The sequence below is a fragment of the Eriocheir sinensis genome, chromosome 11, assembly GCF_024679095.1.
Source record: "Eriocheir sinensis breed Jianghai 21 chromosome 11, ASM2467909v1, whole genome shotgun sequence".
Classification (NCBI taxonomy): Eukaryota; Metazoa; Arthropoda; class Malacostraca; order Decapoda; family Varunidae; genus Eriocheir; species Eriocheir sinensis.
Genome location: NC_066519.1, coordinates 18,819,169 through 18,834,680, shown reverse-complemented (window position 1 = coordinate 18,834,680; position 15,512 = coordinate 18,819,169). Strand labels below are relative to the sequence as shown.

At 48.0% G+C, this 15,512-nt stretch overlaps 1 protein-coding gene across 1 annotated transcript in view; it reads right to left on the bottom strand.

The window, feature by feature from the left end:
* LOC126997003 (protein jim lovell-like) overlaps positions 1-15,512 on the bottom strand; it is a 47,541-nt gene that overhangs the window by 15,618 nt on the left and 16,411 nt on the right. The gene's annotated exons all lie outside the window — the stretch shown is intronic.

The window sequence follows — 15,512 nt, the reverse complement described above, 5'->3', positions numbered from 1 at the left end:
CTACTCTTAAAACAAGCTATCGTCCCTGCACTCGCTATGTGATTGCTGAGTCTATTCCATTCCCCCACCACCCTATTACTAAACCAATGCCTGCTAATTCCCAATCTTACAGGTTTAGAAGGCGTTGATTAGGTGTTTCTAAGAGTGTGGAGGATCAGAAGGCGTTGATCAGTGGCTATTCTAAGAGTGTGGAGGATCAGAAGGCGTTGGTCAGTGGCTATTCTAAGAGTGTGAAGGATCAGAAGGCGTTGGTCAGTGGCTATTCTAAGAGTGTGGAGGGTCAGAAGGCGTTGGTCAGTGGCTATTCTAAGAGTGTGGAGGGTCAGAAGGCGTTGGTCAGTGGCTATTCTAAGAGTGTGAAGGATCAGAAGGCGTTGGTCAGTGGCTATTCTAAGAGTGTGAAGGATCAGAAGGCGTTGGTCAGTGGCTATTCTAAGAGTGTGGAGGGTCAGAAGGCGTTGGTCAGTGGCTATTCTAAGAGTGTGAAGGATCAGAAGGCGTTGGTCAGTGGCTATTCTAAGAGTGTGAAGGATCAGAAGGCGTTGGTCAGTGGCTATTCTAAGAGTGTGAAGGATCAGAAGGCGTTGGTCAGTGGCTATTCTAAGAGTGTGAAGGATCAGAAGGCGTTGGTCAGTGGCTATTCTAAGAGTGTGAAGGATCAGAAGGCGTTGGTCAGTGGCTATTCTAAGAGTGTGGAGGGTCAGAAGGCGTTGGTCAGTGGCTATTCTAAGAGTGTGAAGGATCAGAAGGCGTTGGTCAGTGGCTATTCTAAGAGTGTGGAGGGTCAGAAGGCGTTGGTCAGTGGCTATTCTAAGAGTGTGAAGGATCAGAAGGCGTTGATCAGTGGCTATTCTAAGAGTGTGGAGGGTCAGAAGGCGTTGGTCAGTGGCTATTCTAAGAGTGTGGAGGATCAGAAGGCGTTGATCAGTGGCTATTCTAAGAGTGTGGAGGATCAGAAGGCGTTGGTCAGTGGCTATTCTAAGAGTGTGGAGGATCAGAAGGCGTTGATCAGTGGCTATTCTAAGAGTGTGGAGGATCAGAAGGCGTTGATCAGTGGCTATTCTAAGAGTGTGGAGGATCAGAAGGCGTTGATCAGTGGCTATTCTAAGAGTGTGGAGGATCAGAAGGCGTTGATCAGTGGCTATTCTAAGAGTGTGGAGGGTCAGAAGGCGTTGGTCAGTGGCTATTCTAAGAGTGTGGAGGATCAGAAGGCGTTGATCAGTGGCTATTCTAAGAGTGTGGAGGATCAGAAGGCGTTGATCAGTGGCTATTCTAAGAGTGTGGAGGATCAGAAGGCGTTGATCAGTGGCTATTCTAAGAGTGTGGAGGGTCAGAAGGCGTTGATCAGTGGCTATTTTTAGAGGTGTGGAGGATCAGAAGGCGTTGATCAGTGGCTATTCTAAGAGTGTGGAGGGTCAGAAGGCGTTGGTCAGTGGCTATTCTAAGAGTGTGGAGGATCAGAAGGCGTTGATCAGTGGCTATTCTAAGAGTGTGAAGGATCAGAAGGCGTTGGTCAGTGGCTATTCTAAGAGTGTGGAGGATCAGAAGGCGTTGGTCAGTGGCTATTTTTAGAGGTGTGGAGTCTAATGAAGGGATGTGAGGGATGATGCGTATGGTGTTAGGCCTGAATGACGGGATGACTATGTTAATACGTATATCCAATGCAAAATACAGATAATACAGACAAAACAGACATGATGACAAAGCTCTCCATGCCCACCTTCCCTCCATTAAAAGACAAAGACAAGAAACAACAATTAATTCTTTAGCCATAAAAAAAGTTAAAGGCTTTCACGCGTGGAGAGGCAAGAGACGTAGGAGGAGGAGGAGGAGGAGGAGGAAACGGTGTAGGCGTAGGTGGAGAAAGAGGAGGCGGCGTAGGATGAAGTGGAGGAGGAAGAGGAGGCAATGGTAGTGACGTAGGTGGAGGTGGAGGAGGAGGAGGAGGCATAGGCGTAGGTGGCGATGGAGGATAAGAGGAGGAGGCGTAGGCGGAGGTGGAAAAGGAGGAGGTGGAGGAGACGATGATAGTAGCGTAGGTGGAGGAAGTGGAGGAGGCGTAGGCGGAGGTGGAAGAGGAGGAGGTGGAGGAGGCGTAGGCTGAGGTGGAAGAGGAGGAGGAGGCGTAGGCGCAGTTGGAAGAGGAGGAGGTGGAGGAGGCGATGATAGTAGCGTAGGTGGAGGAAGAAGAGGAAGCGTAGGCGGAGGTGGAAGAGGAGGAGGTGGAGGAGGCGATGATAGTAGCATAGGTGGAGGAAGAAGAGGAAGCGTAGGCGGAGGTGGAAGAGGAGGAGGTGGAGGAGGCGTAGGCTGAGGTGAAAGAGGAGGAGGAGGAGGAGGCGTAGGCGGAGGTGGAAGAAGAGGAGGTGGAGGAGGCGGAGGTGGAGGGCGGTGGAGGAGGGGCGGAGTCTGGCGCATAATGGCCGTGTCTCATGCCATGCCCTCGTCGCCAGTAAGCCAGGCAGCGTGATCGGCATTTTCCGGGGCAGGCGAAGTGGTTCCAGTGAGTGGGTCGCCGCGCAGAGCAGAACACCCGACCGGGGAACTGAATCACACCTCAGAACGCGAAAGAATACGAAATCTACCCAATCCATACGCTACGGACAGGTTGCAGGGTGTATTTTCTCTGTGTATCGATCATTTTCGCTTCTAACACCTAACCGGGAAAGCTGAATCACATCTCAAAACGCCGAATAAGACGAAAACTACCCAATCCATACGCTCGGGACGGGTTGCAGGGTGTACTGTCATTGCTTATTGACCGTTTTCTCTTCTAATACCTAACCGGGAAACTGAATCACACCTCAGAACACGAAATAATATAAATACTACTCAAACCATGCACTAAGGACAGTTTGCAGGGTGTATATTCTTTGTTTTTTGACCGTTTTCTCTTCTAACAACTAACCGAGAAGCTGGATCACATCTCAAAACGCCGTGCAAGGTGATAACGACGCAAACCATACGATAGGAACAGCTTGCAGGGTCTATCTTCTTTGTTTATTGACCGTTTTCTCTTCTAACAACTAACCGGGACAGTGGATCATCTCAAAACGCCGTGCAAAATGAAAACGACGCAAACCATACGATAGGAACAGCTTGCAGGGGCTATCTTCTCTGTTTATCGCTCGTTTTTCTATGCTTTCGTTCATGAGGCGGTGGATAGTTCTTAGGGCAGCTGTGTCTGTGCGTGTGTGAGTGTGTGCAGCGGAGGGCGGCAGGCAGGCAGGATGGCAGACGGGCGGACGTTCAGGCGGGCGGTCAGGCCTTAAAGCTGCACCTGGGCTGGTCTTGGGCTGTTGTCGTGGTTAGCGGGCGAGGCGGCGACGCGACAGTCAGGCGTGACGATGAGCAGAGTCACTGGGTTGCCTTCCACTGCCTCGCCCTCCATGTCCACACCCACGCAGGCTAAGGGAGTCGGCAGGAACCCCAAGTCGTGATGGTCGTGAGCGGCGTCCAGGGTGGTGTTCCCGGGGCAGCGTAGCGTGAGAGGGGCGAGAAGGGTGGCATTGTGGAGAGGAAATGGTGGGGGGGTGAGGGAGAGGGGCGAGACACCTGGTGGGCGAGTGTAGCGGTGATGGAGGGCAAGGAGGGGCGGGTGCCAGCTGACCTTCACTCCGCCTCACTCCGCCGCCGCCTCGCTCCTGCCACACAGTCCTTGCCCTCCGCCCGCCCCACCTCACCACCACCACCACTTACGTTTCTGCTTGTCACATCCCCGTCTCTAGCTCATTAAAACCACCACAGCCAGCCACATCTCTCGCTTCTTCATATTCTTTCAACCACCACAACTACTATATATACCAGCCACATCACTACCACCTCCATTACTAGCCACATCCCCGTCTCTGCCTCATAAAAACCATCACACCACCACAGCCAGCCACATCTCTCGCTTCTTCATATGCTCTTAACCACCACAACTACGATTTTTATACCAGCCACATCACTACCACCTTACCACCACCACCTACGTTTCTGCTTGTCACATCCCCGTCTCTAGCTCATTAAAACCACCACACCACCAGAGCCAGCCACATCTTTCGCTTCTTCATATCCTCTCAACCAATACAATACAATACAATACAATTTTTTTTATAGTATTTACGTCTCTGCTAGCCACATCCCTGTCTCTGCCTCATTAAAACCATCACACCACCACAGCCAGCCACATCTCTCGCTTCTTCATATGCTTTTAACCAATACAAATAATATCTATATACCAGCCACATCACCACCACCTCCATTACTAGCCACATCCCCGTCTCTACCTCATTAAAATCACCACACTACCACAGCCAGCCACATCTTTTGCTTCTTCATATTTTCTCAACAACCACAACTATTATCTATACCAGCCACATCACCACCACCTCCATTACTAGTTCTTACGTCTATAACCAGCCACATCCCCGTCTCTGGCTCATTAAAACCAACCACACCACCACAGCCAGTCAGCCACATCCTTCATCTCTCTCCCCTCAACCGCCACAATAACCACCATTTCTAACACCTATAAGCCACATCACCATCACTACCACCTCCATTACCAGTACTTGCGTCTTCTCTGACCACATCACTGTCCTCACCCTGTTAAAACTACCACCATAACCACCTAGCCACATCCTTCGTCTCCTCTTTCCATAACCACATCCCTACCACCATTACTAGTACTTATAATACGTCTTTGTTAGCCACATCTCAGTCTCCACCCTGTTAAAATTACCACCACAGCCAGCCAGCCACATCCTTCACCTTCTCCCCTTCCTTCAACCATCATCATTACCACCACCACCATTATTACCATCACCACCATTACGATCACTACCCCCCTTCCCTCATTACCAGCACAGACCTTGACTCAAAAGCGGTTTCGCCCTTCCCTCATTCACTCTTCATCGTTCGTTGTTCCCTCGTGCCTCCTTCATATATTCTTCATCCTTATTCATGCTGAGCCACTCCCTCAGCCACTTCATCCTCACTCATGTTATCTCGTTCAACCCTCTTAACCTGATCTAACCTGACTTGACCTCACATTTTACCCAGCATATAACTTACGGATCCTAACCAATATGCTAATCTAACATCACCTTGCCTAATCTAACATGTGACCTATCTACCTAACAAAGTCATATACCTTATACAGAAATCATACCTGACATTTATCTTACCTATGCTAACCTAACATCGCTGGCTATCAAGGGATTCATTGGAGAAGATGACTCTGATGAGTGAGGTGTGGGTGCAGTAAGGTAACAGGGTACTGAAGCGTATGCCCGTACCGAAGGTACGCGTAAATGAGGATCAAGCCTCTATCTGTAACCCCTGAAACTACACCTCACCCATCGTGAGTAGTGGGGGGGAGTCTGGAGCTGCCCTGTGTAGACCACTTGGCCTCTTGCAGTCTCCCTATGTTCTTCTGTTCTTAACATGTGACTATCTATGTATACATAACCTAAACTAACCTAACCAAGCCTTTGATCTTACACAGAAACCTTACCTTACCTACCTAACACATACTTTACCCTTGCCTAACCTAACATAAGTTAACTTCTCTTTCCTAAGCTTACCTAACCAAGTATTTTACCCTATACAGATACCTTACCTTACCTAACCTTACTTGACATTACATACCTAAACCTACCTCACACAGACACTTACCCTAACCTAACCTAAACTAACCTTCCTTAACCTTACATTACATAATCACACTTACTCTACCCAGACCCCTAACCTACCCTAACCTTACCTTACACATATACTACAGACATCCATCTTCTCTCCCCCACTCTCGCCCCCTTCCCAGCCTCCCCATCTCCCTAGCTTCAAGGGCCAGCAGGCGGGGAGAGCGTCACGCGATCGGCTGGATGGGGGAGAGAGGAAGGGAGAGGGCCGGGAGGGAGGAAAAGGGAGAGAGAGGGGAAACTGGGTGACAGGGAGGGAGGGAAGGGAGAGTAGGTAGGGAGGGAGAGATAGGGGCAGATTGCATCATAGTGGCGATTTGATGCTTCCTCCTCCCCCTCCTCTTCCTCTCCCCCCTTCCTCCTCCTCCTCCTCCTCCTCCTCTTCCTCCTCCTGTTCAGAGATCGATAATTTGCGCAGCCCAGTTTGTGTGTGTGTGTGTGAGTCGGTTAGTGTAACGCTTTTTCATTGATGTGGGCGTTGTAGTAGTAGTAGTAGTAGTAGTGGTAGTAGTAGTAGTAGTAGTAGTAGTAGTAGTAGTAGTAGTAGTAGTAGTAGTAGTAGTAGTAGTCCGCTAGATGTCTCTCATGAATATAGGTAAAAAAAAAAGTTAGAGAAAATAAACAAAAGACCACAAAAATAAAGTAAACCACAAAAAAGTAACAGAAAAAAAGAGTAACAAGGAAAAACAGTATGAAAGAAGGTCACGAAAAAGGCACACACACACACACACACACACACACACACACACACACACACACACACACACACACACACACACACACACACCATAACAACCCTTCATCCTACACTACTAAGCCAACACAAACACGCACTTAATGGACCTGGCTAGCGCGGTGTGAAGCCCTTCGTGTCAATATAAGATTTTCACAAGTCTCCGCTAAGTAAGGTTTGTGAAGTGTGCTGCGGATAAGGAGGAGGAGGAGGAGGAGGAGGGAGGGGAGGAAGAGGGAATAATGTGGAGGAAAAATTGATGGTGATGGAGTGTGATGAAAGAACGGAAGAATGGAAGGGAAAGGAGAGGAAGAGAAAGTGGAGTAGGGAGAAGGAATGAAGGGAGAGAAGAAAAAGGAAAGAGATAATGTTGAGGAAAAAGGGAGGGAGGAGGAAGAGGAATAATGTGGGGAAGGAGAGGAAGAGAGACTGGAATAGGGAGAAGGAAGGGAGGGAGAAGAAAAGGAAAAGATATAATGTTGAGGAAAAAGGGAGGGAATGGGAGAGTGATGAAAGAAAGGGAGAGAAGAAAAGGGAAAGATATGATGTTGAGGAAAAAGGGAGGGAAAGGGAGAATGATGAAAGAAAGGGAGAGAAGAAAAGGGAAAGATATGATGTTGAGGAAAAAGGGAGGGAATGGGAGAGTGATGGAAGAAAGGGAGAAAAGAAAAGGGAAAGATATGATGTTGAGGAAAAAGGGAGGGAATGGGAGAATGATGAAAGAAAGGGAGAGAAGAAAAGGGAAAGATATAATGTTGAGGAAAAAGGGAGGGAAAGGGAGAGTGATGGAAGAAAGGGAGAGAAGAAAAGGGAAGATATGATGTTGAGGAAAAGGAGGAAAGGAGAATGATGAAAGAAAGGGAGAAGAAAAGGAAAGATATGATGTTGAGGAAAAAGGAGGAATGGGAGTGATGGAAGAAAGGGAGAAAAGAAAAGGGAAAGATATGATGTTGAGGAAAAAGGGAGGGAAAGGGAGAGTGATGGAAGGGAGAGAAGAAAAGGGAAAGATATGATGTTGAGGAAAAAGGGAGGGAATGGAAGAGTGATGAAAGAAAGGGAGGGAAGAAAAGGGAAAGATATAATGTTGAGGAAAAAGGGAGGGAAAGGGAGAATGATGAAAGAAAGGGAGAGAAGAAAAAGGAAAGAGATAATGTTGATGAAAAAGGGAGGGAAAGGGAGAATGATGAAAGAAAGGGAGAGAAGAAAAGGGAAAGATATAATGTTGAGGAAAAAGGGAGGGAAAGGGAGAATGATGAAAGAAAGGGAGAGAAGAAAAGGGAAAGATATGATGTTGAGGAAAAAGGGAGGGAATGGGAGAGTGATGGAAGAAAGGGAGAGAAGAAAAGGGAAAGATATAATGTTGAGGAAAAAGGGAGGGAAAGGGAGAGTGATGGAAGAAAGGGAGAGAAGAAAAGGGAAAGATATGATGTTGAGGAAAAAGGGAGGGAATGGGAGAGTGATGGAAGAAAGGGAGAGAAGAAAAGGGAAAGATATGATGTTGAGGAAAAAGGGAGGGAATGGGAGAGTGATGGAAGAAAGGGAGAAAAGAAAAGGAAAAGATATAATGTTGAGGAAAAAGGGAGGGAATGGAAGAAAGGGAGAGAAGGGAGAGAGATAAAGGGAGGAATGGAGAGACGCGAAGAAACTGGGGAGATAGATAGATAGATAGATAGATAGACAATGCATAAAAAACAATAGGGGGAGATAGATAGATAGATAGATAGATAGATAGATAGACAATGGATAAAAAACAATAGCAATAATAATAATAATAAAAATTCCACACAATAAAAATCGAAAAAAAAAGAAAGAAAACGAGTCACAATAAACAAACAAACAAACAAACAAACAAACAAACAAATACATGAATAAAACCAGAATTTCACAACTTGGCAACACCAGACAATCATCATCATCAGCAGCAGCAGACGGGGCAGGCAGCGGGCAGGAGCAAGGCCGTGGCAGCAGGAGGATGAAGGTCAGGTCAGGTCACGGTGAGGTCAAATCCCTTTCCTCTCCTCCCCCTCCACTTCCCTGACCCTAATGACACAGGTAAGGGAGGAGAGAAGAGGAGGAGGAGGAGGGCCGTAGCAAAGAGGGCCATACGGTCAATAGGAAAAGGAAGAGGAGGAGGAGGAGAAGAAATGGAGGAAGAGGATTAGGAGAGAGAAAGTATAAAGATGAGATAAGAATGAGGCGAAAAGGAGGAAGATAAATGGTAGAAAGAGAAGAAGAAAAAGAGGATAATGATGATGATGATGATAAGAAATGGAGAAAGATGATTAAGAGAAGGAAAGAATAAAGAGATGAGAATGAGGCGGAAGAGGAGAAGTAGCAAAAGAAAAAGAAAATTAGAGGAATGGTATGACTTGAAGAGAAACAGGAAGAAGATTAAGGGGAAACAGAGGAGGAGGAGGAGAAAGAAGCGTAAAAAGAGAAGGGAAAGAGAGGAAGTAATAATGAGAATGAAAGAGACACAAGAGGAAGAGTAGAAAGGAAACAAAGAGGAAGGAGGAAGGAGGAAAAGAAAAGAGGAAAGAGGAAAGTATAAGTATGGAGGAGAAAAAAAAAGAGGAAGAGTAGGAGAGCAAATGGAGAAGGAAGAGTAAGAAAAAAGAGAAAAAGAAAGGAAAAGAGAAAAAAGAGGAAGAGTAGAAGGGAAACAAAGAGGAGGAAGGGAAGGAAGAGTAAGAAAAAAGAGAAAAAGAAAGGAAAAGAGAAAAAAGAGGAAGAGTAGAAGGGAAACAAAGAGGAGGAAGGAAAGGAAGAGTAAAAATGGAAAATGAGTAAGAATGGAAAAGAAAAAAAGAAAGAGTAAAATAATGGAAAAGAAAAAGAAGGAAAAGTAGGAATGGAAGAGAAAAAGGAGGAAGAGTAGGAGGAAGTTAAAGAGGAAGAAGAGGAAAAAAAAAATCCTACACTTGCCCAGTCAACCCAAGTCTCGGAAAATCACTACAAGCTAAAAAAACTAAAAAAACAAATAAATAAAAAAAAAAAACTTGTAACATCGTAAGCCAGAGACAAGATCATTAATAGCTAGGGAAAACCAACACACACACACACACACACACACACACACACACACACACACACCACACGGACACACACACACTCTCTTGCATCACTATCTCCTTTTCATAATATTTGACTAACTACCTCATTCTTAACCCATCCACGCCTCTTCCTCCTCCTCCTCCTCCTGCTCCTCCTCTCCCCCCAACTAACGGTAAACAGCTTCCCTTATGAGCAACGTAACCTAACCTAACGCCATTCATAACGATATTCACTACAACGTATATATTTGTTTTAACGAAGATGCGGCAGTGTTTGGTTTGTTGTTTTGGTTCACTTGTTTTCTTTTCTTTCTTTTTTTGTTAGTTTTTTGTTGTGTGTGTTTAGGGGCTTGAAGATGTAGTATATTGTAGTAGTAGTAGTAGTAGTAGTAGTAGTAGTAGTAGTGGTGGTAGTAGTGGTGGTAGTAGTGGTGGTAGTAGTAGTAGTAGTAGTAGTAGTAGTAGTAGTAGTAGTAAGAGGAGGAGGAGGAAGAGGAAGAAAGAAATCAGAATTAACATTTACCACAACCACCACCATAACCACGTACAACAACAACAACAACAACAACAACAACAACCACACCACCACCACCCCAACCACTACCACCGCTACCAACAACAACAACCCCCCCAACCATCACCACCATCATCATACAAAACAAGTCTTCAAGAGTAAAAAAAAAAAAAAAAAATAGTAATAATCAAGAACAAGCAAAACAAGACCAAGAACCACATGAGCCCAAGACTTTTTTTTCCGCGTTTCGTCTTGGGGAATCCAGAGGGGGTTACCGGGTTATAAGGGAGAGTCGCCCATGCGTGGAGCCCCGGACGAGAGATGAGCGGCAACACACTGCTTCGCGTCTTCCTTCCTTCCTCTCTAACGCTCTTATTTCTCCTAGACCTCATCTTTACCTTCTCCCAATGACTTGAGGGTGGAACTATGCCATTAAATAAGAGGACTTTCTTTCTCTGCATGCATATAAGTATGGCAAAATTTCACTTTGACCTGTATAATTCATTTGACGAGAACATGTTATGAACACCCAGCTAATCTGAATCCATTGCATGTCACATTTTTGGCACCCCTTCCATTGATCTGTTTGCATCTAGACTTAACAAACAAGTGGCTTATTTCTATGCTCCTCCCTTATCCTTTGTTGTTTACTTGCAACAATGAACTATCAATCAATCAATCAATCCTTTCTCTTATTAGGTTGTCTTTGTGTTATTTTCAAGACACTTTGGTTTCTCTACTTTCTTTTTCTTCTTCCTCTTTACCTTCCTTATTTCTTTTTCTTAACCTCCTCTCAAAGATTCTTGGGAACTAAGAGAGCAACTATTAACACCTTTTTTCCGGTCGAAGTTCTCAGTACTCGTTACGTTGCGTTTGTGTTAGTTCTGAACCACTTTGATTCCTCCTGGTAAGTCCATTTCAACACCTCTTGGCATAAAACAACTCAAAGAAGGATCAGTTAATTTCCTTTCCCCGCTATAGAAGGTTTAATACTCTGGAATGGTGTTATGGTCGTGTTAATCCCACCTCACAAGCTCTTGCGATAAAACAAAAACAAAAGACTGCACGAGTGTCGGAGAATAGGACTTAATCATCTTCTTTCCCCGAGTATAGAAGGTTCAATACTCCTCTGTGGTGTTGCGTTGTTTGTGTTAGCTTGGTGCGAGTCACGATGCCGTCACCAAGACCATAAAGAGAGAGAGAGAGAGAGAGAGAGAGAGAGAGAGAGAGAGAGAGAGAGAGAGAGGACCACGTGACCGAGTGTTGTTGCATGGGCGAGTGTGTGGATGGTGTGTGCAAGGGGATGGGGGGTTGCGTGTGCGTGTGCGTGTGCGTGTGTGTGTGTGTGTGTATGAAGATGTTGTATAAAGAGGAGAAAGAAGGGCAACTTAAATAGGAGGAAGAACAAGAGAAGGAGGAGGAGGAGGAGGAGGAGGAGGAGGCATGATGAAGAGGAGAGATAATATATGAGGAAGGAGGAGAAAGTAGAAGAAGTATGAGAACACGAAAACAAAGATAGAGAAGGAAGGGGAGGAGGAGGAGGAGGAAGAGGAGGAGGAGAAGGAGTAGAGAAAGGGCGGAGTAGGACAAGGAGGCAGAAGGAGATAAGAACGAAAGAAGAGGAAGGGAGGTGGCATTAGGAGGGAGGTGAGACTACACACACACACACACACACACACACACACACACACACACACACACACACACGCCATCCAAAGAAGTGTTACACCCATGATCGATTCCCCTCGCGTATACAGCTGTCGAGTCTGCAGGGGCGCGTTGGGAGGAGATCCAGAGAGCAGAACTATTGGTGTTGGCAGCGGTGGTGGTGGTGTATCCTTGGCGGTGAGTAAGAGGACGCCAGCTCGGCCAGGCTCAGCTCAGCGCCGCCTCGCCTTCACCCTGAGCCGAGCTGGAGCGGGGCTGGAGGGCGGCACACTCACTGCCTTGACTCCACCGCGGGGGGGGGGGGGGGGGGTGCGGGGGAGGGCGAGGCCAGCCGGCACAGCGCCCCGCCAAGGCCCAGCACCCAATACCCCTCACACCCCACACCACCTCCTCCTCCTCCTCCTCAAACGCCCACGGAGGCAGGCAGCGGGGGTAGTGTTCTGGAGCCGCCGCGCCCCGCCCATGCCGCCTTGCACGCCCCACAACGCGCCCCATAGGCCCCGCCACCCTCCCAAGGGCCGTGACCCCCGCTGGAGGCCCGCTGCGGGTTACATCACTCCAGGCGGGGCCTCCACGCTCCCCAGAGACAGTCCGCCGCGGGGGAGGGGAGGCGTGGGGCGGGGCGGGGCGGGGCCTTTGGGGAGGGAGGCCCCGAGAGGGACACGAGGCAACAAAGAGCGAGGTGCCTCCCGCCATGCCGGGGTGGGGAGGCCCCGTCCGTGCCCCGGGGCCCCGCGCTGGCACACCCCGGCCTCCCCGCCCTTGCGCCCCCCCCCGTCCCCCCCACACGCCATTCCTGAGGTGGAGAGATGCCGGCGGAGGAAGTTGCTGGAACGGAAGTGGTGGTGGCTGGGAGGCGCCGCCGCTGCCGCCGCAACCTGGTCAGATCCTCCCACCCACCCCCGCCCCCTCCCCCCCTCCCGCTAACAAAGACACCCCAGCCAGAAGCACGCCTGCACACCCCCGCCTCACCCCTTTCCCACAGCAACACCCCCGCTTCACCCCTTCCCCCACCAGCACTTCTTTCTCCCCCCTCCCCACTGCACTCCCCCCCCTGCCTCACCTCTCCCCCAATAGCACCCTTGCACACCTCAGATTCACCCCTTCAACCCCCCCAGGACCCCCCCACCCCCCTGCCTTCTCCCTCCCCACTGCACCCCCTCTGCACACCTCAGATTCACCCCTTCCACCACCAGCACCCCCACCTTCTCCTTCCTCCTGCACCCCCCCCCTGCACACCTCAGATTCACCCCTTCCACCACACCAGACCCCCCCCACCCCCCTGCCTTCTCCCTCCCCACTGCAGACCTCAGATTCACCCCTTCCACCACACCAGCACCCCCCCACCCCCTGCCTTCTCCCTCCCCACTGCACCCCCCTGCACACCTCAGATTCACCCTTCCACCACACCAGCACCCCTCCACCCCCTGCCTTCTCCCTTCCCCCTGCACCCCTTCACACCCCTGCTTCACCCCTATCCTCCGTTCAGCCACACCCCTGCATTCCCCCTCCCTCTTCCCCCAACACCCCCTCCTCCTTCCCCCAGCATCCGTCAACAGTCGAATCTTACCGCATCTCAAGGTTACTGGGAATTAGCCTGACTCGGAGCGGGGCCCTCGGATGCCACTCTGCCCCACCCCCTCCTCCCCTCCTTGCCCCCTCCTCCTTCTCCTCCTCCTCCTCCCACCGCCACCTCCTCCTTCAAGCCACGTGTACTAACCCCTTGACGTCATTACCTGCGAGAGAGAGAGAGAGAGAGAGAGAGAGAGAGAGAGAGAGAGAGAGAGAGAGAGAGATACACCATATTACACACCTCACCATAGACCACCACCACCACCACCATCACCACCACCACCACCACCACCATCGCCATCACCACCACCACCACCACCACCCTCATTACCACCATTACCCTTCCCTCACCTCCATCTTCATCACCACCATCACCTCCCCTCCCTCCCCCCCTTCCATTCCGAGAAAACCCACAGGTGTAAGACAATAATTAATTACTTACACGAATATTTACCTGTAGTAGTAGTAGTAGTAGTAGTAGTAGTAGTAGTGAAATTAGTACATATAACAAAACTCCTCTACATGTCTCTTATGAATGTAGGAAAAAAGGGAAAGAAAAAACAGGAATAAAGTAAAAGAGTAAGATAAGGTAACAGAAATTAAAGTAAAATGGAAAAGTAACAGAAAGAAGAGTAAAAAGAAAAAAAAGAGAAAAAGTCACAGTAAAGAAAATGCAACAGAAATAAAGTAAAAGAAAAAAAAAAACGTTTAAAAAAATAAATGTAAATCGATACAGAAAATAGTCAAATAAAAATATCACAGAAACAGTAAAATATAAAATCACACACACAAAAATCACCACCATCATCACCACACCACCATTAGGTCACCACCACCACCACCACCACACCGGATGGATGAAGGCTGAAGATGACACAGAAGACAGAAAAGGCACAACCACCACCACCACCACTACCACCACCACCACCACCAACAACAACAACAACAACCAAAATCATCACATCAGCAAATTCTACGATACAAATGTTTAAATACCCAACCAACTGGAGGAGGAGGAGGAGGAGGAGGAGGAGGAGGAAAATAAGGAAAATCAGACTAATGGGGGTGGGAGGAAGGAGGAGGAGAAACAAAAATAATAAAATCCCGGAAAAAAATGAGACCAGAGGAAGAGGAAGAAGAGGAAGCGGAGGAAGAAGATCCAAAAAAAAAAGAAAAAAAAGATGAAGGAGAAACTAATGGTGAGAGACATGGAGATAACCTGACATGCGAAGAGGAAGAGGAGGAGGAAGAAGAAGAGGAAGACGATAAGGAAAAAAGAAGATAAAATAAATAAAGAAAAAAAAGATACTGATCGAAGCGAGAAAAAAAAGGACGTTGAGGGTAAAATTGCGACTCCGACTCCAACTCCGACTCCAACACCGACTCCAGCTCCAGCTCCGACTCCGATTCCGACTCCAATTCCGACTCCGACTCCGACTCCGACTCCAACTCCAGCTCCGACTCCGATTCCGACTCCAACTCCGACTCCAACTCCGACTCCGACACCGACTCCAGCTCCAGCTCCGACTCCGATTCCGACTCCAACTCCGACTCCGACACCGACTCCAGCTCCAGCTCCGACTCCAACTCCGACTCCGATACCGACTCCAGCTCCAGCTCCGACTCCGATTCCGACTCCAACTCCGACTCCGACACCGACTCCAGCTCCAGCTCCGACTCCGATTCCGACTCCAATTCCGACTCCGACTCCGACTCCAACTCCGACTCCGATTCCGACTAAGAAGAAGAAAAAGAGAAGGAAGAGGAGGAGAAAACATCGAGAAGAAGGAGAAAATGGAAGAGGAGAAGAAGGAAGAGAAGAAAAGAAGAAAGATAAGGACTAAAGAAGATAAACGAAGGAAAAGAAAACGGGAAGAATGAGACAAGGAGAACTTAAACAAAATCGCAGAGGAGGAGGAAGAGGAAGAAGAGAAAGAAGATAAAAAAACAGAGGAGAAGAGAGAGAAACAGGAGGGACGAGCGAAGGAAGACAAACAAAAAAAAAACGAAGAGGAGGAGGAGGAGAAAGAAAAAGAAGAAAAAAACAAGATAAGAAGTAAAAGAGTATAAAACAAAAACAAAACAAAACAAAAACAGGAATGACTGGAGAAGGAGAACTGAAGAAAATGAAAAAAGGAGGAAAAACAAAACAACAACAACAACAACAACAACGACAACAACAACAAAAACAGCATTATGAAATCTAACGAAGGAGGAAAAAATCAACAAAAAAGGAGAAGGAGGAAAATAAGGAAGATAAAAGGAATATTATGAAGATGAGCACCAAC